Here is a 22,816-nt window from a genome sequence, read left to right as displayed (position 1 = left end):
CCGCGCTGCTACCATTATATATACTTATATTTATATAAGTCCTCTTTACTTGAATGGCCTCTTTACTTGAATTTCAATACCATAGGAATATTTATTTATACATGGAATATGTTTTGCCACTACTTTTTCGCGTCACTAATAATATGACGATATAGACTTGCTACCATAACATAAGTTTTGAACAATAAGAGGAGCAGACACCAACCAACCAACCGCTGCTACCATTGAATGAACCATATATACAAACTTTTATATATGTCCTCTTTACTTGAATTTTAATACCATAGGAATATTTATACATGGAATATGTTTGCCACTTTATCATCGCGTCACTAATAAGATGACGATACATTTTGTTTGTTCAATATTTACTTATATATTGATGTTTCCAATTTAGGTCTTTTATATTTCTTCTTCCCTACCTTACACACCACAAACAAAGTGGCGTGCGATGCTGCAAGCAAGCATAATGATTATGCCCGCTTGCAACATCTTTATTATCGAATCATCAAGCAAAGGATAAGCTTCAGTGGATCGCAGTATGGCAGCTGCTCAACCACTTACAACACCTTGCCTGTTACAAAAGTCGTTTACAATTGATTCTAGGCTTTGTCATTGTATTAAATAATGCTTTTATATGTAACTAGCGCGGCATCAGGTGATCAAAGATCCTCCCAATTTACTATGTTACAAATTACATTGGCATCACATCCATTGTCGTTTATAAAGTAAATTATAAACTTTAAATGGTTTAGAAGCCATACAATGCAAATTGCCCCTTATTTATCATTGCAGTCCAGCACGGATACGACCTTAGAGGCGTTCAGGCATAATCCAACGGACGTAGCGTCATACCACTGTTCGCTCGAACAAGTATTGTGCCATTGGTCCGTACCTGCGGTTCCTCTCGTACTACGCAGGAATGCTGTCGCAACAACGTTTTGTCATTAGTAGGGTAAAACTAACCTGTCTCACGACGGTCTAAACCCAGCTCACGTTCCCTTGCATGGGTGAACAATCCAACGCTTGGTGAATTTTGCTTCACAATGATAGGAAGAGCCGACATCGAAGGATCAAAAAGCGACGTCGCTATGAACGCTTGGCCGCCACAAGCCAGTTATCCCTATGGTAACTTTTCTGACACCTCTTGTTAAAAACTCTTTAAACCAAAAGGATCGATAGGCCGAGCTTTTGCTGTCCCTGTGTGTACTGAACACCGAGATCAAGTCAGCATTTGCCCTTTTGCTCTATGTGTGGTTTCTGTCCGCACTGAGCTGGCCTTGGGACACCTCCGTTATTATTTGAGAGATGTACCGCCCCAGTCAAACTCCCTACCTGGCAATGTCCTTGAATTGGATCATACCTGAGTAATTGGAGTTATACCAAATTTTCAAATCAAAAATACATAAATGCACCGTTTTATTAAAGAATTTGTTTGCGATTATATAACAAACTCGTGATACTTTGATCAAGAAGCTTGCATCAAAACCCAATACCATAAGATATAATAAATATATCCGTATAATGGCTAGGAAATGATACACGTTCCATTTAATCAAGTAAGTAAGGAAACAATAAGAGTAGTGGTATTTCATTGGCGATACCAAACCGAAGTCTAATATCTCCCACTTATTCTACACCTCTTATGTCTCCTTACACTGCCAGATTAGAGTCAAGCTCAAAAGGGTCTTCTTTCCCCGCTAATTATTCCAAGCCCGTTCCCTTGGCTGTGGTTTCGCTAGATAGTAGATAGGGACAGTGGGAATCGGATCCCTCCGCTTTTATTTAACGTGGCATGTTCCGCAATGAAGGGATTACAACCACGGCATTCTAATATACCCACAAGTGAGTACATAATGCACGGGTCTAGATTAAGCGCCAAACCAACGCCCCGGACTAGAAGCTATAGCTATATACATAGCAACCACCCCAGTAGCAATTCGAGTGCTTACTTGTCGGGCAAGCACTCCCCCTTGCGTAGGGGCGAGATCTATCTAAAATCTCTACCGTTCTGTGGGTCACGGCACCCGAGTTGTATAACGCAACATCCACGTCGAGCCCGAGGACTCTACCCGCGATATAGGTGTCAACCACAGCCACCACGATACTCCCACAAGGGGGCCAACCTCAATGAGCAGCCTTGGAGCTGCTCAACCCGTGGTACCGAAATTACAGGCTCGGTGAGCCTCACCCCTTCAGCTCCGACAAGCTCGGATGGGGCAACCATTTGCCATATTAGTCGCCTCCTACGACAAGCTATGACAGGCTGTGGCAGAATTCTTCGCCGCTACCACACGGCAAGGGTTTTGGACTAAAAGTCCCTCCTCCTGCGGAACGCTTCGTCAGCAAACGTGTTGAGTCGTCGAGTCCTGTCCTCATCCTCCAGAATCCTTCCAAACGTCCAGTTTTCACCATCTCGCTGCACTCCAAGTCCATCAAGGTCGCGCAAATCTGCATAGAGGGGGCAGTCACACAAGACGTGCTGCCAATCCTCAACTGGATCGCCACATGAGCATGCGGCAGAGTCCGAGAGCGCTCTATTATGCAGAAATGCGTTTAACGATCCGTGTCCAGTGATCAGGAATCCGGTGCGCATCGGAAATCCGAAGTGTGGATTCCGAAATGCCAGAGTGACATCTGGGATGAACTTGTAGGTCACCCGTCCAGATGCATCTACGTCATCCCATCTGTCCTGCCATCTGTGCAGTAAGCACTGCTCCATACGCACCATCTTCTCTTCCCAGCTCAGACTCGTGAGGTCTTCGCCATACAGCAGATCGTATTCCTCCAGCGGGTATCCACGCTTTAGTTTGTATTTAACTGCCATTTGCATGGCAGCTAAATCAAACGGGGGAACGCCAGCAAGAACCTGCAGTGCCGCAGTGGACACTGTTCGGCATACCGGAAGGCTTCCCATAAGGATTAGCCTCTGGCAAGCAAGGAGTCGCCTCTTGGCCACAACTTGCTGCGTCGTAGTGACATACCATACCGAGGCACCAAATAGCGCACAGGGCACCATGAGTCCGGCATAGATGGTCCGCCTGGCTCGAGGACTGAAACCCCAGTCTACTCGAAGCACACGCGCCAATGCTGCAACGACTCCAGCCATACGCTGTCGAAGGTTCCCGACGTGCTCGAGGAATCTCAAGCCTTCGCTGACTGTGATGCCAAGGTACCGGCAGCTGCTTACATACGGCAAGTTTGCTCCAGCAAATTTTACCGCAGGGGGGCGACTTGGTACACGCGAAGGGCCACGCGTAAAGTGTTCGCTTCCTTTAAGCAGCATAATTACCGTCTTACTGGTGGAAACGGCAACGCCGACTTCCATCCCCCACGTTTCAACGATGGACATTAGTTGCGCTCCTTTTGTCTCCAGCGCGAGTCGGGAGTTTCCCTCGACGAGAAGCAGCAAATCATCCGCATACGCACTCAGTGTGCAGTACGACTCAAGGCGCCGGATCAGTACATCCATCAGCAGATCCCAAATGAATGGGCCGCTGATTGACCCCTGCGGACAGCCTCTAGTTACGGGGACATCAACTTCCTCGTAACTGCTTCGGATGACTGCTCTTCTGCCTGAGAAGAAGCTCTGCCACAAGCCCATCTCTCGGCATCCCAACTCCGCCAGTCGGCGCAGTGCAGCACTCCATTCCACATTGTCGAAGGCTCCCTTGAAGTCCACGAAAATGCCGAGCACGTATTTCGCCGGGCTGGCGTGAATACTGCTCTTCACGTGCATCCAAGCATCCTCCACACAACGTCCTTGGCGAAAACCGAACTGCCACCTGCAGCCTTCCGGAAGAACTTCTCTCACACGATCTACCATGATGGCCTCCAGCACCTTTCCGAAAACCGGAAGCAGGCAAATGCCGCGGTACGACGATGGCTCACACCTGTCCTTGTCGGGTCCCTTGAGCAGAGCTACCACACGAGGGCATTTCCACTCAGCAGGGAAGTACCCCGACCGGATGCAGCTGGAATACATCGCCGTAAGATGCTGAGGTATGGCGCGCCACACAGCCTTGCAAATCGTACCGTTGATGCCGTCCATGCCAGGCGAGCGTTTGCTCTTCAACCTAGCGACACAAGCACCAACCTCAGAAACTTCCAGGGGCGGTGGGAATTCCTCCGCTGAGGCAATCGGTGCATCGGACTCCGCAACTGGGAAAAAGTTGCGGAGGAGCACACGCGCACAGTCACTCCAGTTGGTGACTAGCTCGCCATTTACGCGAAGGCACCCAATCTCCGTCCGTTTCTTGCGACCTCGGCACATCTTGTAGACGCGCCCCCAGGGATCGTGTGAATTTTCTCCCACGAAGCGTCTCCAGCTGTCCTCCTTCGTCCTCAGGATGAGCTTCTTGTAGGCGGCCGAGGTAAGTCTCAGCTCGCGCACAATAAGCTCGGCCACGTCGTCATGGCGACGACGTCTGGCATCCTGAAGTCGGCGCCTAAGTCTCCTGACTTCGCGGCGCATCGCACTAAGGTCAGCGGTCCACCAACCTGGTCTCGATCTCGGCGATCCTGCAGTCCTCCTACCCAGAACAAGGTCGCACACTTCGTGGACGATCCTGCGAAGGGTAGAGGCTTGTTGGTCCAGCGGCGATTCTGAGAAGTCTTCCGGAAGTTCGGTTGCCCTACTCACCATTTCCTGCTCGAACAACCGCCAACGTGCATTGGAGAAGTTCCAGGACGGCACCGGAGCTAGGCTCTCAACGGCTGTATCGGTCGTTGGGTTGGCCACAACAGTAACGATGTTGTGGTCACTCAACTCCCAATCGTCCACTCTCCACTCGTATGTGGCTAGCATAGATCCTGCAGCGTTGGCGATCGTCACGTCGATGTCGCTCCGTCCGTTGCTGGACTCGAACGTGTACACCGAACTTGGCTGGTTTAGAACCACGGCTTCCTTCTCCACAATCCACTGAGACAGCAGCTCACCCCGATTATAGTTTGCAAGTCCCTCAGCGTGAGGAGGGAGCTTGCTAAACCACATGGGGGATGCTGCGTTCGCATCAAGGCCAAGGATTGCGGGGGTTCTGCTGGCCAGCAGCAGGACCGCATCCAAGTACGCGAGGTACGGTGGTAAATCGGCATCAAACTGACAATATGCGGAGCATAGAAAGATTAAGCCAAATCTTCCTTTTATGCTCACACATACGCCGTACTCCGTGGTGAGGGGCTCCACTTGCATGCAGGTGACATCCTGGTGATTAACTAGGATGGCCGCCTTTCCTCCTCGATCGGTAAAACTCCTTATACCGTCAGGCAGCTCATCCATCCTCCCGTCGTTCACATATGGCTCCTGGACCAGTGCGAACAGGCTCTTGCTCTCTCGCAATCGGACTCCGAGCTCGATGGTAGCAGCTCGTCCTTTGCCACAATTTGCTTGGATGAAGCTATACATTTTTAATGTCTAGCATTCACCCGCGCCAGCACCGCCGCATACACAGGGCACCCGGGGGACAGCATATGGTGCGCCGATGGGTAGCCCTTGAAGCGGCAATTCCGGCAGTCCACCGGATTGGTGCAGCCTCGCGCATTGTGGCCAGTCTGTCCGCACTGTCGGCAGACCTTGTCGCTCTCCTTCATCCTGCAACTGGCCACCTTGTGGTCGAAACCGACGCACCTATGGCACGCATAAGTGCGCACCAAGGCCCGGCAGTTATATGCAAACCACCCTATGTAGGCTTTTCCTCCGTCCAGGACATCAAGTGCCGTCGCGTCGACCTCTAGCGTCACGTTGACCGTGGCGCCATTAGCCTGCGACCAGGGCTTTTCGAGCCGCACCGTCCTCTTGAATTGTGCCAGGTCCATCTTGTCCTCGAAGTTGTTTTTATACAACTCCGTCATGAAGTCCTCGGGCGTGTGCGCAGTGTCGACGTTGCTCACTACAACCTTTGGCTTAAGTTCCGGGGTCTGCTTAATTTCAAGTCCGGCCTCGCCGAACTTCTTGTTAGCCATCACGCGCTTAAGCTCACTGGACGACGGGGTACGTATAACCGCACCGCCACGCGCCAATCCCCTGACTTCATGGAGTCGGACTCCTAGTGCAGGAGCGATTTCTTTCCGCACCTTCTCCGCCAGCTGCTTGCCCGAGATGGTCGGGTCTGGGCTGTGCACGACTGCCGACCAGGTCTCCCGCGGCTTTCGCGGCATCGGGATCGGCGTGGCAGAAGGCACTGGCAAGCTGGGGTACGCAGCTGCATACGACGGCTGGTTAGCAACAGCGACTGGTCGCTGAGCTGGCGGCGGTGGCGTCTTTTTGCACTGCTTGTAGCGATCATCGAGGATGGCATTCCTAATAAGCAGCGACGAGATCAAGCCGTCGTACCTCGTTGCGACTTTCATAATCTCCGTCTGGAGTTTTGCAGACACTATATTCACAATGAGCCCTAGCAGCTCATCCCTGATCGCAGTCGACTCTTCTGCGACGCGGCACGATCCTTGCTTCACGATCTCCATGGAGCAGTGCGACGAGCGAACAACGGGAGGGGGAGAGGGGACTACGACCTCAACTCCAACGGCGACTTTTGCTGCAGCGGCTGATGTCGAGGCTTCAGCGGCGTCGGCAGCGGCAGCAGCAGCGGCAGCGGCAGCAGCAGTAGCAGCTGCAGCTACTACAGCAGCAGTGGGGGCGGCGGCAGCGGGAGCGGGCGGCGGCGGCATCTCCAGAGAAGAGAGCGTCTCCTCTACAAGGGGCTCTGGCCCGCCTCCAACTCCATCCACGGCAACAATCTTTGCCTGCGAGGCGTCCCTTGCGGCAGCACCTCGTCCACGCTTCCCCTTCGGGCGGCCTTTTCGTCCAACATTGACGCTACCTCGACTGCTGGCAGATTCGCTGCCCGAGCATCCGCCCTCCGTCTCCATCGGAGATGGAGCCATCGCCCACCTACCCTCTAAACTTTTTCTCGAGCAAGCTCACTTACCCGATAAGAAAGCTTAGGCGGTACACGCACAGCTGACGCGCGAGAGGAATCACGCGAGAGGGAACACCTGACGCCAAACGCTCTCGCGAAAGCTCTCTCACGAAAGCGCTCTCTCGAAAGCGCTCTCCAAGCACACGCGGCGCGCGCACGTGTGGAATTTTCCACAAAGGAAAACTCCGATTACTCCGCTCACCGCTGACTTTTCCTAAATGTTTTTACACCACCGTACTCCTTTCGCAAAGGCACGAATTTTGACGCAAATTTTAACTTTGTACACCACGTACTTTCCGAGATATGACCGACTGATTGGGACCACGAAAAAACACACGTCCGTCGTTAATCCATTCATGCGCGTCACTAATTAGATGACGAGGCATTTGGCTACCTTAAGAGAGTCATAGTTACTCCCGCCGTTGACCCGCGCTTACTTGAATTTCTTCACTTTGACATTCAGAGCACTGGGCAGAAATCACATTGTGTCAACACCCGCTAGGGCCATCACAATGCTTTGTTTTAATTAGACAGTCGGATTCCCCAAGTCCGTGCCAGTTCTGAATTGATTGTTAATTGATAATCGTTATAATTAATAAGAACTAATTGGTTTAACCCAATTAGTATTCTTAAAAATTTTAGCAAGAAAGTTCCACAATTGGCTACGTAACTAAACTATCCGGGGAACAAGTGACCAACATAAATGCCAGACACTCTATTTACCCAGAACGAGCACATAAACCATGTTATTGTTTCCCAATCAAGCCCGACTATCTCAATCTTCAGAGCCAATCCTTATCCCGAAGTTACGGATCTAATTTGCCGACTTCCCTTACCTACATTATTCTATCGACTAGAGACTCTTCACCTTGGAGACCAGCTGCGGATATTGGTACGGCCTGTTGAGAAGTTTGCGTGTCCCCACCATAAATTTTCAAGGTCCGAGGAGAAAATATCGACACAACAGTATATGTCATGCTCTTCTAGCCCATCTACCATATCTCTCTGCGAAAGACTTCCATGGTAGTACGGCTATAAAACAGAAAAGAAAACTCTTCCGATATCTCTCGACGGCTTCTTTATGGTCGTTCCTGTTGCCAGGATGAGCACGAGGCCCATATTTAATAACAAACGGATACTCAACAGGTTACGGAATTGGAACCGTATTCCCTTTCGTTCAAAATTATTCAAGTATATTAATTAGCTTGATTTATATAATATAATTATATTTGTATGGCATTTGTGTTTTACTTGAAAATTTTCGGCTTTCGCCTTGAACTTAGGACCGACTAACTCGTGATCAACCACTGTTCACACGAAACCCTTCTCCACTTCAGTCCTCCAAGGTCTCATTCGATTATTTGCTACTACCACCAAGATCTGTACCAATGGCAGCTCCATGCAGGCTTACGCCAAACACTTCTACGCATACCATTGTACCTTCCTACTCACTAAAGTTTCAAAATTTATATCACAAGTAATATAAATCATCTACTTTAGCGGTAATGTATAGGTATACAACTTAAGCGCCATCCATTTTAAGGGCTAGTTGCTTCGGCAGGTGAGTTGTTACACACTCCTTAGCGGATTTCGACTTCCATGATCACCGTCCTGCTGTTTTAAGCAACCAACGCCTTTCATGGTATCTGCATGAGTTGTTAATTTGGGCACCGTAACATTACGTTTGGTTCATCCCACAGCGCCAGTTCTGCTTACCAAAAGTGGCCCACTGGGCACATTATATCATAACCTTGAACTTCATATCAAGAAAGTTAAGGTTCTTACCCATTTAAAGTTTGAGAATAGGTTAAGATCGTTTCGACCCTAAGGCCTCTAATCATTCGCTTTACCAGATAAGATTATTTTATATAACATTAAAATGCACCAGCTATCCTGAGGGAAACTTCGGAAGGAACCAGCTACTAGATGGTTCGATTGGTCTTTCGCCCCTATACTCAATTCTGACAATCGATTTGCACGTCAGAACTGTTTCGGTCTTCCATCAGGGTTTCCCCTGACTTCAACCTGATCAAGTATAGTTCACCATCTTTCGGGTCACAGCATATATGCTCAAGGTACGTTCCAGTTAGAGGCATAAATAATATAAATATCATTATACATAACTATATAGAACGCCCCGGGATTGTGTTAATTAGCTATAAATAGTTAAAAAACTAATCCCATTATTAGTCAAGTTAATTACGCTATTAGGTTTATATCCCAATAACTTGCACATATGTTAGACTCCTTGGTCCGTGTTTCAAGACGGGTCCCGAAGGTATCCTGAATCTTTCGCATTGTTAATCATACAAGTGCATATAATAAACACAAAAATCAATGATAATTATGCCATTATATAATTCCGAAAAATTAACGCACTGTATTCATATAAATCTATCAGCACTTTATCAAATTAATAACATTTATTCTGTGTTAAAATGCAAGCAAATTAATTTGAATAAACTATAAGTTATATTTTATGATAAATTTTGTATGCTAATAGATTACAATGTCCTTATATGGAAAAAATGCACACTATTATCATAATATTGTTTAAATATTACAATTTTAATGATGAATTTTCCATAACGGATATTCAGGTTCATCGGGCTTAACCTCTAAGCAGTTTCACGTACTGTTTAACTCTCTATTCAGAGTTCTTTTCAACTTTCCCTCACGGTACTTGTTTACTATCGGTCTCATGGTTATATTTAGTTTTAGATGGAGTTTACCACCCACTTAGTGCTGCACTATCAAGCAACACGACTCTTTGGAAACATCATCTAGTAATCATTAACGTTATACGGGCCTGGCACCCTCTATGGGTAAATGGCCTCATTTAAGAAGGACTTAAATCGTTAATTTCTCATACTAGAATATTGACGCTCCATACACTGCATCTCACATTTGCCATATAGACAAAGTGACTTAGTGCTGAACTGATTTCTTTTCGCTCGCCGCTACTAAGAAAATCCTGGTTAGTTTCTTTTCCTCCCCTAATTAATATGCTTAAATTCAGGGGGTAGTCCCATATGAGTTGAGGTTGTGTATAACTTTTTTTGCAATTAATTCTTTATATATAATGATAAAACATTTTATTAAATTCGTTATATATTTTATATATTTGTATGGCATTTGTTTGGTCTAACGAATCAACGAAGAATAATAATATTGTCAACGGCTTTCTATTTACTAATCTTTAATAAGAGACAATTCTAGATAAATTTTTTATGCTAGACATTTCTCAGTATTATTTGATTGAAAAAGAAAATATTTCTCTTCGTTTTTCACATTCAAATTATTTACTAATGTGAGATAATGTTTTTCATATATTTGTTAATATTATGAATAATATAATAATTAAATTATTATTATCCAATAATATACCATATGCTTATAAAATTTCATTATAAAATTTATATAAACAACTTAATTAGCATAGTCTTACAACCCTCAACCATATGTAGTCCAAGCAGCACTATAAAATTAATTAAAGTACATAACAGCATGGACTGCGATATGCGTTCAAAATGTCGATGTTCATGTGTCCTGCAGTTCACACGATGACGCACAGTTTGCTGCGTTCTTCATCGACCCATGAGCCGAGTGATCCACCGCTTAGAGTTTTATATATTGGTTTGGTAATTTTGTCATATATGTTTTTATTGAAAGAAATTAAAAATACACCATTTTACTGGCATATATCAATTCCTTCAATAAATTGATTTTTATACCTAAAACGAATGCTGCGAAATGTCTTAGTTTCATATAACCAATAATATATCAAGTATTTTTTAAATGGCATTTACGGTATTAATACTTTTTTTTAGCGATATATATTGAAATTTATATAAAACATTAACCTGTAATAATCAGGTACAACATTGTACATTTTAGGTTGTTGCATTATCCAATGTATGCGCATAACTGAGATGAACAATACATATCGCAACGCGTGTATATTATGGTCCATATACACACAGTGTTTTATTAATTAATTGCATTTAATATACAATATAATAATAATATTAAATAAATTTAATAATTTCGATTTGCTTGTTCGAATTTGTTATTTGTTTGCTTTTGCTTATTTATTTATCTCTTATTTAATGCAATAATATATTTATTATTACAATTATTATTTCGATTTGCTTGTTCGAAATTTTATATTTGATCTATAAAAGATCATATTTTTGGCAATTTATATTTTATTTGTATTACTATAATATATTATATTATTATAATAAAAACAAATTTTTTTATTAACGGTAAGGATATTAAACAATAATGATCCTTCCGCAGGTTCACCTACGGAAACCTTGTTACGACTTTTACTTCCTCTAAATAATCAAGTTCGGTCAACTTTTGCGAAACAACCGTAACACACAAGGCGTCACAGTGATCACGTCCGGAGACCTCACTAAATAATTCAATCGGTAGTAGCGACGGGCGGTGTGTACAAAGGGCAGGGACGTAATCAATGCGAGTTAATGACTCACACTTACTGGGAATTCCAAGTTCATGTGAACAGTTTCAGTTCACAATCCCAAGCATGAAAGTGGTTCAGCGGTTTACCCGGACCTCTCGGTCTAGGAAATACACGTTGATACTTTCATTGTAGCGCGCGTGCAGCCCAGGACATCTAAGGGCATCACAGACCTGTTATTGCTCAATCTCATTATTGCTAGACGCAATTTGTCCATTTAAGAAGCTAGTGTCCTTATAATGGGACAAACCAACAGGTACGGCTCCACTTATATAAACACATTCAAACACAATAAACATTTTACTGCCACCATGAATGAAGGCTATATAAGCTTCAACACCATAATCCTGAAGATATCTATTTAATATATTTGAGTCTCGTTCGTTATCGGAATTAACCAGACAAATCACTCCACGAACTAAGAACGGCCATGCACCACCACCCATAGATTCGAGAAAGAGCTATCAATCTGTCTTACACACTTATGTTCGGACCTGGTAAGTTTTCCCGTGTTGAGTCAAATTAAGCCGCAGGCTCCACTCCTGGTGGTGCCCTTCCGTCAATTCCTTTAAGTTTCAGCTTTGCAACCATACTTCCCCCGGAGCCCAAAAGCTTTGGTTTCCCGGGAAGCGACTGAGAGAGCCATAAAAGTAGCTACACCCAATTGCTAGCTGGCATCGTTTATGGTTAGAACTAGGGCGGTATCTGATCGCCTTCGAACCTCTAACTTTCGTTCTTGATTAATGAAAACATCTTTGGCAAATGCTTTCGCTTAAGTTAGTCTTACGACGGTCCAAGAATTTCACCTCTCGCGTCGTAATACTAATGCCCCCAAACTGCTTCTATTAATCATTACCTCTTGATCTGAAAACCAATGAAAGCAGAACAGAGGTCTTATTTCATTATCCCATGCACAGAATATTCAGGCATTTGAAGCCTGCTTTAAGCACTCTAATTTGTTCAAAGTAATTGTACCGGCCCACAATAACACTCGTTTAAGAGCACTAATGCAGGTTTTTAAATAGGAGGAACATATGAAAAAATACAAGTATCTAAGCACATGTAAGAACTCCACCGGTAATACGCTTACATACATAAAGGTATAGTACTAACCACAATTGTAAGTTGTACTACCCGTATGAAGCACAAGTTCAACTACGAACGTTTTAACCGCAACAACTTTAATATACGCTATTGGAGCTGGAATTACCGCGGCTGCTGGCACCAGACTTGCCCTCCAATTGGTCCTTGTTAAAGGATTTAAAGTGTACTCATTCCAATTACAGGGCCTCGGATATGAGTCCTGTATTGTTATTTTTCGTCACTACCTCCCCGAGCTGGGAGTGGGTAATTTACGCGCCTGCTGCCTTCCTTAGATGTGGTAGCCGTTTCTCAGGCTCCCTCTCCGGAATCGAACCCTGATTCCCCGTTACCCGTTGCAACCATGGTAGTCCTAGATACTACCATCAAAAGTTGATAGGGCAGACATTTGAAAGATCTGTCGTCGGTACAAGACCATACGATCTGCATGTTATCTAGAGTTCAACCAATATAACGATCTTGCGATCGCTTGGTTTTAGCCTAATAAAAGCACATGTCCCATAAGGTTCATGTTTTAATTGCATGTATTAGCTCTAGAATTACCACAGTTATCCAAGTAACTGTTAACGATCTAAGGAACCATAACTGATATAATGAGCCTTTTGCGGTTTCACTTTTAATTCGTGTGTACTTAGACATGCATGGCTTAATCTTTGAGACAAGCATATAACTACTGGCAGGATCAACCAGAATAATGTTTTTATTCATATTTCATTCATATTTTTGAATAGAAATTAGCAATATAAATTTTATAGATTGTTTTCTATCGAATACGGCCATTTTTATATAGCATTCGTATACGTTTGTTGTTTTCACAATATATACTTGTTCCGCCACTAATAATAACAAGTTTTTTAATTATTGATGTTAAAAACACAATATTTTTTTTCGTAATACGTAATAATTTTCTTTATATTTGCATATTTCATTCTAAAATATCTTTTTTGTTCGACATACGTCATTATTGTATCCACACATGTACAATTTTTGTTTAACCAATATAAAATATTGAATTAAATCATTTGTATTTTGATGATAAATTTAAAATTTATCTGTATATATTCATATAAGACTCTTTGGTAATATATAATATAAAACCGAGCGCATATATGATATGTACGTTAGAAAAATAATATATATATATATTATTTTCTTTTAATATAGGGACACCTCTTTTAATTTATCCCCGCAGGGAATTATCACATAACTCAGTATGTGATAATGGCAGACCAATATACATATATATCAAGATTATCAATACAAAATATATATCATTATTAGCCTGCCTCAATTGTAATTATTTATTTGGATTAACGATAAAGTTCGGAAACAATTTGTTATTCTATGTATAATAGAAACCTTGGCCTTTGTTTCAACATTATTATCTTTGGGCTTAAAATATTAACCGTGGAGCCAAGTCTCATATTCATAAATGAATAAAGAAACAAATTTGACGGATTAATATCTTCTCTACCGACAGACAGTATTTTGTCACGTCAATAGTAGATGGCCGGCCCATTGACCATCCTATAGTAGTTTTTGGACCCAATATCTTTAATTCGGGTATTTTCAATTGTCTTTGCCAATCAACCGTTTGGTACTCTCTCATATAATAAGAGAATACACATATAATTCCATTATATGGATATATCTTCATTATTTTATTTGCTACATCACCCTATAATAGTTTTTGAACCCGTCAACTTCAATTCGGGTATTTTCAATTGTCTTTGCCAACCATTTATATGGTATTCTCTATTATAATAAGAGAATACTAGTGTATATCCATTATATGGATATATCATCTTCATATTATTTGCTACACCACCCTATAGTAGTTTTTGAACCCATCATCTGCAATTCGGGTATTTTCAATTGTCTTTGCCAACCAACTATACGGTATTCTCTCTTATAATAAGAGAATACAAGTATATTTTCATTATATGGATATAATGCCATTTATTTTTCAATATCCATATAATTCATTTAGTTTTGTATGTACAAAACAAGTTTTCTTTATAGTATTGACAAATCATATGTTTACGCATAACATAAGTTTTGACCAATACGAGGAGGGGCCCGCCAACGACCACCTCCCTATAGTAGTTTTTTACCCCACGCACTACTTGCGTGCCTGTTTACAGTACTAGTGCCAGCTATCACTAGGTTTATATATCGTGTTTCAGTGATATATGGGTAAATTCTACCATTTATTCTTATGTATATGGCATTTCTATGCCATATTTATACAATCCATTCATATCTTAATGTATATTTATTATATTATACATTATTATGCCTTATAGGTATTATACCTATAAGCCATATCCATACGATTCATTCACTAGTGCCGCCCCTCACTAGGTTTATAATTGTTATATCATTGATATACAATTTATTTCTATATATATGGCATTTATATGCCATATCCATACAATGCATTCACATTTCAATGTATATTTACTTGTTATACATTATTATGCCTTATAGGTATTATACCTATAAGCCATATCCATACGATTCACTTATATAAATATATGTATATTTTTTCTATACATAATTTTTTTTTACTTTTGTATGGATTTCTATGCATATCCATAGTTTATATGGATATGCTTGGCGTTCTATATAGTATTGACAAATTCATATGCATAACATAAGTTTTGACCAATACGAGGAGGGGCCCGCCAACGACCACCTCCCTATAGTAGTTTTTTACCCCACGCACTACTTGCGTGCCTGTTTACAGTACTAGTGCCAGCTATCACTAGGTTTATATATCGTGTTTCAGTGATATATGGGTAAATTCTACCATTTATTCTTATGTATATGGCATTTCTATGCCATATTTATACAATCCATTCATATCTTAATGTATATTTATTATATTATACATTATTATGCCTTATAGGTATTATACCTATAAGCCATATCCATACGATTCATTCACTAGTGCCGCCCCTCACTAGGTTTATAATTGTTATATCATTGATATACAATTTATTTCTATATATATGGCATTTATATGCCATATCCATACAATGCATTCACATTTCAATGTATATTTACTTGTTATACATTATTATGCCTTATAGGTATTATACCTATAAGCCATATCCATACGATTCACTTATATAAATATATGTATATTTTTCTATACATAATTTTTTTTTTACTTTTGTATGGATTTTCTATGCATATCCATAGTTTATATGGATATGCTTGGCGTTCTATATAGTATTGACAAATTCATATGCATAACATAAGTTTTGACCAATACGAGGAGGGGCCCGCCAACGACCACCTCCCTATAGTAGTTTTTTACCCCACGCACTACTTGCGTGCCTGTTTACAGTACTAGTGCCAGCTATCACTAGGTTTATATATCGTGTTTCAGTGATATATGGGTAAATTCTACCATTTATTCTTATGTATATGGCATTTCTATGCCATATTTATACAATCCATTCATATCTTAATGTATATTTATTATATTATACATTATTATGCCTTATAGGTATTATACCTATAAGCCATATCCATACGATTCATTCACTAGTGCCGCCCCTCACTAGGTTTATAATTGTTATATCATTGATATACAATTTATTTCTATATATATGGCATTTATATGCCATATCCATACAATGCATTCACATTTCAATGTATATTTACTTGTTATACATTATTATGCCTTATAGGTATTATACCTATAAGCCATATCCATACGATTCACTTATATAAATATATGTATATTTTTCTATACATAATTTTTTTTTTACTTTTGTATGGATTTTCTATGCATATCCATAGTTTATATGGATATGCTTGGCGTTCTATATAGTATTGACAAATTCATATGCATAACATAAGTTTTGACCAATACGAGGAGGGGCCCGCCAACGACCACCTCCCTATAGTAGTTTTTTACCCCACGCACTACTTGCGTGCCTGTTTACAGTACTAGTGCCAGCTATCACTAGGTTTATATATCGTGTTTCAGTGATATATGGGTAAATTCTACCATTTATTCTTATGTATATGGCATTTCTATGCCATATTTATACAATCCATTCATATCTTAATGTATATTTATTATATTATACATTATTATGCCTTATAGGTATTATACCTATAAGCCATATCCATACGATTCATTCACTAGTGCCGCCCCTCACTAGGTTTATAATTGTTATATCATTGATATACAATTTATTTCTATATATATGGCATTTATATGCCATATCCATACAATGCATTCACATTTCAATGTATATTTACTTGTTATACATTATTATGCCTTATAGGTATTATACCTATAAGCCATATCCATACGATTCACTTATATAAATATATGTATATTTTTCTATACATAATTTTTTTTTACTTTTGTATGGATTTCTATGCATATCCATAGTTTATATGGATATGCTTGGCGTTCTATATAGTATTGACAAATTCATATGCATAACATAAGTTTTGACCAATACGAGGAGGGGCCCGCCAACGACCACCTCCCTATAGTAGTTTTTTACCCCACGCACTATTGCGTGCCTGTTTACAGTACTAGTGCCAGCTATCACTAGGTTTATATATCGTGTTTCAGTGATATATGGGTAAATTCTACCATTTATTCTTATGTATATGGCATTTCTATGCCATATTTATACAATCCATTCATATCTTAATGTATATTTATTATATTATACATTATTATGCCTTATAGGTATTATACCTATAAGCCATATCCATACGATTCATTCACTAGTGCCGCCCCTCACTAGGTTTATAATTGTTATATCATTGATATACAATTTATTTCTATATATATGGCATTTATATGCCATATCCATACAATGCATTCACATTTCAATGTATATTTACTTGTTATACATTATTATGCCTTATAGGTATTATACCTATAAGCCATATCCATACGATTCACTTATATAAATATATGTATATTTTTCTATACATAATTTTTTTTTACTTTTGTATGGATTTCTATGCATATCCATAGTTTATATGGATATGCTTGGCGTTCTATATAGTATTGACAAATTCATATGCATAACATAAGTTTTGACCAATACGAGGAGGGGCCCGCCAACGACCACCTCCCTATAGTAGTTTTTTACCCCACGCACTATTGCGTGCATGTTTACAGTACTAGTGCCAGCTATCATTAGGTTTATATATCGTGTTTCAGTGATATATGGGTAAATTCTACCATTTATTCTTATGTATATATGGCATTTCTATGCCATATTTATATAATTCATTCATATCTTAATTTATATTTATTATATTATACATTATTATGCCTTATAGGTATTATACCTATAAGCCATATCCATACGATTCATATACTAGTGCAGCCCCTCACTAGGTTTATATATCTCATTTTAATTATATATTGGTAAATTCTATTATTTATTCTTGTGTATATGGCACTTATATGCCGCCATATCTATAAAAATGCATTTATATTTCAATGTATATTTTCTATATTATACATTATTATGCCTTAAAAAGTTATTATACCTACCATAAGGCGATATCCATACGATTCATTTATATAAAAGATATATGTATAATTTTCTATACATAATTTTTTTTTATGAATATATGGGTTTCCTAAGCATATCCATATAATACATTTAGTTTTATATGGATTAGATTGGTCTTCTTTATTGTATTGCCAAACTCATATTGATAAAATAAGTTTTGAACAATAAGAGGATCAGCCGCCAACCAACCAACCACTGCTACCATTGGAGGAACATATACTTACTTTTTATATGTCCTCTTACTTGAATGGTCCTCTCTTTACTTGAAAATTTCATTACCATAGGAATCTATTTATACATGGAATATGATTTCCACTACTTTTTCGCGTCACTAATAATTAATATGACGATACAGACTTGCTACCATAACATAAGTCTTGAACAATAATAGGAGCAGCCGCCAACCAACCACCAACCAACCAACCACTGCTACCATTGATAGTAATTTTATATGTCCTCTTTAGTTGAATTTCAATACCATAGGAATATTTATACATGGAATATGTTTTGCCACTACTTTTTCGCGTCACTAATAATATGACGATACAGTCTTGCTACCATAACATAAGTTTTGAACAATAAGAGGAGCAGACACACCAACCAACCAACCGCGCTGCTACCATTATATATACTTATATTTATATAAGTCCTCTTTACTTGAATGGCCTCTTTACTTGAATTTCAATACCATAGGAATATTTATTTATACATGGAATATGTTTTGCCACTACTTTTTCGCGTCACTAATAATATGACGATATAGACTTGCTACCATAACATAAGTTTTGAACAATAAGAGGAGCAGACACCAACCAACCAACCGCTGCTACCATTGAATGAACCATATATACAAACTTTTATATATGTCCTCTTTACTTGAATTTTAATACCATAGGAATATTTATACATGGAATATGTTTGCCACTTTATCATCGCGTCACTAATAAGATGACGATACATTTTGTTTGTTCAATATTTACTTATATATTGATGTTTCCAATTTAGGTCTTTTATATTTCTTCTTCCCTACCTTACACACCACAAACAAAGTGGCGTGCGATGCTGCAAGCAAGCATAATGATTATGCCCGCTTGCAACATCTTTATTATCGAATCATCAAGCAAAGGATAAGCTTCAGTGGATCGCAGTATGGCAGCTGCTCAACCACTTACAACACCTTGCCTGTTACAAAAGTCGTTTACAATTGATTCTAGGCTTTGTCATTGTATTAAATAATGCTTTTATATGTAACTAGCGCGGCATCAGGTGATCAAAGATCCTCCCAATTTACTATGTTACAAATTACATTGGCATCACATCCATTGTCGTTTATAAAGTAAATTATAAACTTTAAATGGTTTAGAAGCCATACAATGCAAATTGCCCCTTATTTATCATTGCAGTCCAGCACGGATACGACCTTAGAGGCGTTCAGGCATAATCCAACGGACGTAGCGTCATACCACTGTTCGCTCGAACAAGTATTGTGCCATTGGTCCGTACCTGCGGTTCCTCTCGTACTACGCAGGAATGCTGTCGCAACAACGTTTTGTCATTAGTAGGGTAAAACTAACCTGTCTCACGACGGTCTAAACCCAGCTCACGTTCCCTTGCATGGGTGAACAATCCAACGCTTGGTGAATTTTGCTTCACAATGATAGGAAGAGCCGACATCGAAGGATCAAAAAGCGACGTCGCTATGAACGCTTGGCCGCCACAAGCCAGTTATCCCTATGGTAACTTTTCTGACACCTCTTGTTAAAAACTCTTTAAACCAAAAGGATCGATAGGCCGAGCTTTTGCTGTCCCTGTGTGTACTGAACACCGAGATCAAGTCAGCATTTGCCCTTTTGCTCTATGTGTGGTTTCTGTCCGCACTGAGCTGGCCTTGGGACACCTCCGTTATTATTTGAGAGATGTACCGCCCCAGTCAAACTCCCTACCTGGCAATGTCCTTGAATTGGATCATACCTGAGTAATTGGAGTTATACCAAATTTTCAAATCAAAAATACATAAATGCACCGTTTTATTAAAGAATTTGTTTGCGATTATATAACAAACTCGTGATACTTTGATCAAGAAGCTTGCATCAAAACCCAATACCATAAGATATAATAAATATATCCGTATAATGGCTAGGAAATGATACACGTTCCATTTAATCAAGTAAGTAAGGAAACAATAAGAGTAGTGGTATTTCATTGGCGATACCAAACCGAAGTCTAATATCTCCCACTTATTCTACACCTCTTATGTCTCCTTACACTGCCAGATTAGAGTCAAGCTCAAAAGGGTCTTCTTTCCCCGCTAATTATTCCAAGCCCGTTCCCTTGGCTGTGGTTTCGCTAGATAGTAGATAGGGACAGTAGGAATCTCGTTAATCCATTCATGCGCGTCACTAATTAGATGACGAGGCATTTGGCTACCTTAAGAGAGTCATAGTTACTCCCGCCGTTGACCCGCGCTTACTTGAATTTCTTCACTTTGACATTCAGAGCACTGGGCAGAAATCACATTGTGTCAACACCCGCTAGGGCCATCACAATGCTTTGTTTTAATTAGACAGTCGGATTCCCCAAGTCCGTGCCAGTTCTGAATTGATTGTTAATTGATAATCGTTATAATTAATAAGAACTAATTGGTTTAACCCAATTAGTATTCTTAAAAATTTTAGCAAGAAAGTTCCACAATTGGCTACGTAACTAAACTATCCGGGGAACAAGTGACCAACATAAATGCCAGACACTCTATTTACCCAGAACGAGCACATAAACCATGTTATTGTTTCCCAATCAAGCCCGACTATCTCAATCTTCAGAGCCAATCCTTATCCCGAAGTTACGGATCTAATTTGCCGACTTCCCTTACCTACATTATTCTATCGACTAGAGACTCTTCACCTTGGAGACCAGCTGCGGATATTGGTACGGCCTGTTGAGAAGTTTGCGTGTCCCCACCATAAATTTTCAAGGTCCGAGGAGAAAATATCGACACAACAGTATATGTCATGCTCTTCTAGCCCATCTACCATATCTCTCTGCGAAAGACTTCCATGGTAGTACGGCTATAAAACAGAAAAGAAAACTCTTCCGATATCTCTCGACGGCTTCTTTATGGTCGTTCCTGTTGCCAGGATGAGCACGAGGCCCATATTTAATAACAAACGGATACTCAACAGGTTACGGAATTGGAACCGTATTCCCTTTCGTTCAAAATTATTCAAGTATATTAATTAGCTTGATTTATATAATATAATTATATTTGTATGGCATTTGTGTTTTACTTGAAAATTTTCGGCTTTCGCCTTGAACTTAGGACCGACTAACTCGTGATCAACCACTGTTCACACGAAACCCTTCTCCACTTCAGTCCTCCAAGGTCTCATTCGATTATTTGCTACTACCACCAAGATCTGTACCAATGGCAGCTCCATGCAGGCTTACGCCAAACACTTCTACGCATACCATTGTACCTTCCTACTCACTAAAGTTTCAAAATTTATATCACAAGTAATATAAATCATCTACTTTAGCGGTAATGTATAGGTATACAACTTAAGCGCCATCCATTTTAAGGGCTAGTTGCTTCGGCAGGTGAGTTGTTACACACTCCTTAGCGGATTTCGACTTCCATGATCACCGTCCTGCTGTTTTAAGCAACCAACGCCTTTCATGGTATCTGCATGAGTTGTTAATTTGGGCACCGTAACATTACGTTTGGTTCATCCCACAGCGCCAGTTCTGCTTACCAAAAGTGGCCCACTGGGCACATTATATCATAACCTTGAACTTCATATCAAGAAAGTTAAGGTTCTTACCCATTTAAAGTTTGAGAATAGGTTAAGATCGTTTCGACCCTAAGGCCTCTAATCATTCGCTTTACCAGATAAGATTATTTTATATAACATTAAAATGCACCAGCTATCCTGAGGGAAACTTCGGAAGGAACCAGCTACTAGATGGTTCGATTGGTCTTTCGCCCCTATACTCAATTCTGACAATCGATTTGCACGTCAGAACTGTTTCGGTCTTCCATCAGGGTTTCCCCTGACTTCAACCTGATCAAGTATAGTTCACCATCTTTCGGGTCACAGCATATATGCTCAAGGTACGTTCCAGTTAGAGGCATAAATAATATAAATATCATTATACATAACTATATAGAACGCCCCGGGATTGTGTTAATTAGCTATAAATAGTTAAAAAACTAATCCCATTATTAGTCAAGTTAATTACGCTATTAGGTTTATATCCCAATAACTTGCACATATGTTAGACTCCTTGGTCCGTGTTTCAAGACGGGTCCCGAAGGTATCCTGAATCTTTCGCATTGTTAATCATACAAGTGCATATAATAAACACAAAAATCAATGATAATTATGCCATTATATAATTCCGAAAAATTAACGCACTGTATTCATATAAATCTATCAGCACTTTATCAAATTAATAACATTTATTCTGTGTTAAAATGCAAGCAAATTAATTTGAATAAACTATAAGTTATATTTTATGATAAATTTTGTATGCTAATAGATTACAATGTCCTTATATGGAAAAAATGCACACTATTATCATAATATTGTTTAAATATTACAATTTTAATGATGAATTTTCCATAACGGATATTCAGGTTCATCGGGCTTAACCTCTAAGCAGTTTCACGTACTGTTTAACTCTCTATTCAGAGTTCTTTTCAACTTTCCCTCACGGTACTTGTTTACTATCGGTCTCATGGTTAT

General features: G+C 40.2%; 3 non-coding genes and 1 pseudogene across 3 annotated transcripts in view; all 4 read right to left on the bottom strand.

The window, feature by feature from the left end:
• Positions 1-500: 500 nt before the first annotated feature.
• On the bottom strand, positions 501-9,963 carry LOC119562244 (annotated as a pseudogene).
• A 401-nt stretch (positions 9,964-10,364) lies between these two features.
• On the bottom strand, positions 10,365-10,543 carry LOC119562245. The gene has a single exon (XR_005221785.1). It is a non-coding gene; the product is annotated as a 5.8S ribosomal RNA (ribosomal RNA).
• Positions 10,544-11,202: 659 nt separating this feature from the next.
• LOC119562249 lies at positions 11,203-13,197 on the bottom strand. Its single transcript, XR_005221788.1, has one exon. It is a non-coding gene; the product is annotated as a small subunit ribosomal RNA (ribosomal RNA).
• A 5,985-nt stretch (positions 13,198-19,182) lies between these two features.
• The window catches only part of LOC119562243, a 3,971-nt gene continuing 337 nt past the window's right edge, over positions 19,183-22,816 (bottom strand). The window contains exon 1 of the ribosomal RNA XR_005221784.1: positions 19,183-22,816. This exon is cut by the window's right edge and continues 337 nt beyond it. This is a non-coding gene — a ribosomal RNA (large subunit ribosomal RNA).

This window comes from Drosophila subpulchrella, unplaced genomic scaffold (assembly GCF_014743375.2).
Source record: "Drosophila subpulchrella strain 33 F10 #4 breed RU33 unplaced genomic scaffold, RU_Dsub_v1.1 Primary Assembly Seq403, whole genome shotgun sequence".
NCBI lineage: Eukaryota > Metazoa > Arthropoda > Insecta > Diptera > Drosophilidae > Drosophila > Drosophila subpulchrella.
Note: the sequence above shows the minus strand (reverse complement) of the source record. Positions and strands in the feature narration are given on the sequence as shown.